This window comes from Cryptomeria japonica, chromosome 10 (genome assembly GCF_030272615.1).
Source record: "Cryptomeria japonica chromosome 10, Sugi_1.0, whole genome shotgun sequence".
NCBI lineage: Eukaryota > Viridiplantae > Streptophyta > Pinopsida > Cupressales > Cupressaceae > Cryptomeria > Cryptomeria japonica.
Genome location: NC_081414.1, coordinates 293,037,726 through 293,043,521, shown reverse-complemented (window position 1 = coordinate 293,043,521; position 5,796 = coordinate 293,037,726).

Here is a 5,796-nt window from a genome sequence, read left to right as displayed (position 1 = left end):
GAATTCTGAAAGTTGCACATCACTGCATAGGCTAAATGAAAGGTGTAGGACATGAATCCCGAGCCTTACCCCTTGAAAATCAATTGGCTCCACTTTACCCTCTTTCTAACTAGGCCATTCAAACTGACTTATTTAGATACTTTTTTGACATGCAGAGCAAAATTTTGAAATGGGCCTATAAACTTTGACTCAAATTTAATGAGTCCCAACAAGGGTGAGGATTATATTTGATTTAGGGTTACTAGCACAGTTCAATTAGGGTTAGAGTTAGTATTAGGATTAAAATGATGATTAGAGTCATTGTTAAGGTTAGGATTAACATTCAATTAGTATTAGGGTTAGTTTTGGTGTTAGTGCAAATTAGGATTATGGTGTTATTAAAATAATGGTTTAAATAGGGTTAACATTATAGTTCAATAAGAGGTTGGCTATAATTAATGTCCAAGGATAATTAGGGTTGAGGTTTAATTATAATTAGGATTAGTGTTCAATTAGGTTATGATCAAGATTAGTGTTTAATTAGTGTTACAATAAAGATCAAATTTATATTTTAAGGTTAGGGTTAGTCTTAGGGTTACTAATATTAGGGTCACATTAAAGGTTAGAAATAGAATATATTCAAAGTTAAAATTAGAATCATGGTTAGTGTTTTTTAAATTAAAAGCAACAAAACAAGGGTGTTGTCCCCAAAATACAAAGAGGTACTAGCCAAGGCGGAACTGCCATGACATACAAACATACTGACATAAAATTTAACAAATACAAACAAAAAAAATAACCTGTAAAACCAACAACCTAGAACCGATTCAAAGAGGGACAAATCTACCCAAGCCTTGATAAGGAGAGGTCTGGAGGAGGGAGGGAGACTTCCCCTTCCGCCTATGGCAAACCATCGTCCATGCAATACTATCATTTAGATCATCAATAAAGAGATCAGGCGGGAGGGAATCCATAGGGTTGCAATTTGAATTGCCAATAAAGTATTGTTGCAGAGCAACATGGGGTTGTTGTAGAGGAACAACATAAGGAGCAGAAAGTGATGAAACAGGGACAACCGAAGTTGCATCCCCAGGAACAACCGCAACATCTGCAACAATAACAACAGGCACCTCATCCTCAGTAGAGTCTGAATCAAAAGAAAAGATAGTCAAATGTTTTGTCATAGCATCTTTCCACCATGTAGCAACACCTCTATGATGTGAAATCGAGTAGTCTTAAGCTAAATGGACCGTGGAGAAGCATTTTCGATAGTGGAAGGGAAGGCCCTCATAATATAGTAGTTGTGACCATGGCCTATCCCCAACCATGAGGACCACATCCCCTGGGTGAAGTAAAGAGATGTCAATGTTGACAAAGATGCAAGCAAAGATGGAGTGTCCCATAGAAGACGTGGCCTCATCTACCTTTAAAAAGCAGTCAATAGAGTTTCCAATGGCCTCGTAGCAAGATTCTTCTCAGAAGTGGAGTGAAATATTTGGAAGGCGAACCCAAACTGGGCACACATTAAGCGATTCAATAAGAGGATTAAAGGAAGTTTTCCAAGGCTTTATAGAGAGGGAGTAAGCTCCCCAAGCCCGTAGCTTACCTAAAACCAAATCCCTATATTTGAAGAAGTAAATGAAGCAATAAAAAAACCTTTTGCACAAGGAAAGAGCTCAATATTATGAGCAACCAAAGGCTTCCAAGAGTCACTTACCCAAAACCCAAAGAATCTACACACCAAGGCACAACGTTGGTAGAATCCAATGTTGTCTACAACATCCTATCCATAGACCACCACGAGAGAGGACTTGGCACATGGAAGATGATGAAAACCCTTGGAGGGTTGGGTAGTAGATCTGGCGACATGAGAAAAGTTGTGTTTTCCATCTGTCTCAATGGGGCTCTAACACCCACAACATCATTATCAATACCCTTTTGAGAGTCAACCACACCCGAAGTCTTCCCAACCTCAACATCAACACCAGTTGCAAAATGATCCCCCAAACCAACAGGGGCTCGGGGAGAGCTTGAATTATTCACAACAATAGAGCCCAAAATGGTGGGGGGTGAAATAGTCAGACAAGAGGCAGTAGAGGCCCCATACACATCCATGGCCCCAGGCTTGCCAATGACCAACACAATAGGCACAATATCGATAGAGTAGTTTGAACAAGAATGAGCGGGAGGACTATTGAGCACCATCTTTAATATGAGTTAGTATTAAAATCTTCCATTTATTATGGTTAGTGTTAAAGTTAGGGTCAAAGTTAGGATTATGGCCCTAATCATAATGTTATCCCTAACCCCAACTACAACCCTCATTAATTTAAAGTCTTGTATGTGTTTGGTTAGGATTAGAGTTTGAGTTAAACTAGGGTTATGGTTAAGGTTAGAGATAACGTTTATTTAGGGTTATAACTCAATTAAGTTATGGTTGAGGTTATCTAGGGTTAGTAATCTAGGATAAATCTTGAGGTTAAGGTCAAGGTTAGGGTTTAACTAGAGATATGGATATTTTTTAATTATGGTTAGGGTTAGGATTCTACAATAAAACTTACCTTAGGGTCAAGGTTAAGGTTGGGGTTAGTGTGAGGCTTCATTTAGGGTCAGGGTTAAGCTTCTAAAGGGTTTAATTAGGTTTACGATTAGTGAACATTACATCTATTAATATAGTTACCCATGAAATTTAATTAATATATTACATCATTAGATTAGTGTTAGGGTTTAATTAGGGGGTCAAATCAGGGTTAGGGTTAAAATTTTAGAATAAAGCTTGGGATCAACGAAATGTTACTCTAGGGTTTAGGTTTAGTTAGGGTTAACATTAATGCTATAATTTAATTAAGATTACAGTTAGAATTAGGGTTTCCATTAAAACTAGGGTTAGTGTTAGGGTTAACATTAGGCAAGGTTTAGGGTTAAATAGGGTTAGGTTTCAATGAGGATTATAGGAGAAATAGTCGAGTTAGGGTTAAGATGAGGGTTAGACTTAGAATTAGAGATATAGTAAGGGTTAGGGTTAGGGTTAAGGTTTGTGTTCCATTTTAATTCTAGTTTAATAAGTGTTAGGTTTAATTTAAATTTAGGATTAATGTTCAATTAATGTTATCGATAGGGTTCAATTATATTTAGGGTTTAATTAGCATTAGGGTTAGGGTTAATAAGTGTTAAATTTAGGGCTCATTTAAATTTTGTATTAACATTCTAAGTCTAAATAGGATTAGAATTAGATTTAGGGTTAGGGTTGAGGTATAGTTAGGTTTGGAGTTAGGGTTCAAGATCAATTCTAAGATGTAGGCTTAGAGTTCAATTAGGATTATTGATGGGGTTATGATTAAATTAGGATTCAATCTTAATGCGGGTTAAGTTTAGATTTAGGTTTCAACTAGGGTTAAAATTAGCGTTGCAAATATTATGAATAGGGTTATAATTAGAAATTGAGATAGGATTAAGAATTGGGTGAAATTAGGGTTATGTTTCAATAAAGGCTAAGGTTTATTAAAGTTGGTGTTAGAATTAGAGTTAGTATTGTCAAACTCTAACAATGTTGCTAACACTAATTTGAGCTAATTGCAACCCTAACCTTATTGTTGGTGTAACTAATTATTCATGTTGGATATTATTACACCTTACTTAAGCTTACTTAGGATAATGCATTTCATATTAATTTGGGTATGGGACACTTGGGTGTTTGTGTCACATTGGGATAGTGTGTGTAGGAGAATTTCCATGTTTTGTGGTCTTGTTGTTACATTCCACATTCGGTGGGTGATCCACCTCATGTGAAATATTATATTGTTTCTCCCACCTACCCCTACTTATCCCTACCTACCCTTGTTTCTTATTGAGCCACATGTCATGTTTGTGTGCTTATATATCCATATAGCCTTGCCTATGTAAGTAGGCTCATATTCATTGTATGTAACCTTAAATATAACCCTTACCTTAAATGTAAACCTAATTTCAATTATAACCCTACCCTGAAGCACATTTCCTTCTCTAACCCTAATCCTAACTCTAAACTTAACAATAATCATATTATTATTAAATATTAATTATAATATTATATATAATAAATAATATATATAATTTTAATACTACTGATATTAAATTTAGTATTAGATATATAATTGATTTTTTGGGGGTAAATTAATAGCTGGTAAGGGCCAAAACCTTTTATAGAACTATAATGTTGTTTACATTTAGAATTTTGGAAAATGACTTATTCACTGATGAAACAAAATTCAATGAAATTCATATATGCCTATCTACCCGTAACCCATACCATTCTTAGCTGCAGAAGCCAAAATTGCAGCAAACTATCTATAGAGTTATATTCCCAGACTCACCCAAAAAGAAATAGTTACATTCAATTATCCAGAAAAAAGAAAACACAAATTTTAGGCCTTCCTTTCCTTCTTGGTTATGTATTGGCTCTCAAACCTACTCGGCTCCCTATTTGTGTCCACATGTGCCCTCTGCTACTCAGTGCCTGCCTCAGGAGTGGAGACCTCATCTTCTACATTTCCCAAAGCCACTTCTTCCCTCCTCACTCATTTCACCACTTCTTCCCTGGGTGCCACTAGACATTCAGATCTGCATGGTCCAATATTTTGGCTACTTCCACATCCCTGGAGTCCTCCTCTACCCACTCTTCACCATTGTCTAGCATCATTGGTATCTTCGGTTCCAAACTCTCCTCCTCACTATCACTTTCAACTAGCATCCCCTCTAGCTCCATGTAGTCTTTGACCCATTCATCCATTGGAGGAGGTATGATATTGCCTAAATATTATAGGAAAACCAAGCCCCTCTCAATTTCCCCCATGCATTCTTGTAGCTCCTATATTTCCAATGTTTGCACTAGTGAGACATTTCAAACTTCCCCTCCACGTCCGTGAGTCATATAATAATTTTGTGGCATGGGCACCATTAGATTCTTGTCAACATTATTCAACACCACATCAATCTCCCCTAGAAAGGCATGTTTGAACAACTTTTGACATAGTTTCTTTGCACATGCCTTCATCACTTTGAGATATAATGCCATGGCAGGAAACATGGTCGTTATATCTATATTGACCCTATATCTATGATATGCCCACATAAATTATCTCCCAATCACCTTCTTCATGACATACAATATTAGAGGGTGCCTCATATTTAAAACAAAGAGCAATCGTTTGTCTGTGACTTCTCCCAAAAAAGACATAACCTGTTTGGTGGATTCTAATATCAATGGCCTATCCATCACTTCTCTTCCCAGTTGTAGCTTCTACTTCAAAAAAACAATGACTCACCCCTCACCCATCTCTGTACTTGAATCTTTGCAGAGATTCTTTTTTGATGCTTTACTTGATTATCGCATAATGATAAGTTAATATTCTATACATTCCTCAATGTGGCATACCTTCCATGTCAAAAAATGAGTGTTGCAACCTCAAATGTCTTGTGCTCACCATCCCATCATCCGCCCCAATTTGGAAATGTGTGACATCATTAATCATTAATCTCTACCCTCTTCCTTTTTCCCTTTACAATACCATTAAATTCCATTTCATGCATTCTTGAGCCAGTCAGTGCCATTTGTCCCTAATTGCATGCTTTTGATAGCTATTTGGTACTAAAGCTCATGACTCATAAATATCTCTGATTATTTTGTGTGTGTGTTAGTGTAGGTTTTTATTTCCTAGTTAGTTATTTATTTTTCGTATTCCTAGGTTTTTCCTACACATTTATTTAAGCTTGCTTAGGATTAATTGAGTATTAGGGTGAATGGGTGTAACATGTAAACATCTTCCATGAGACTTACAC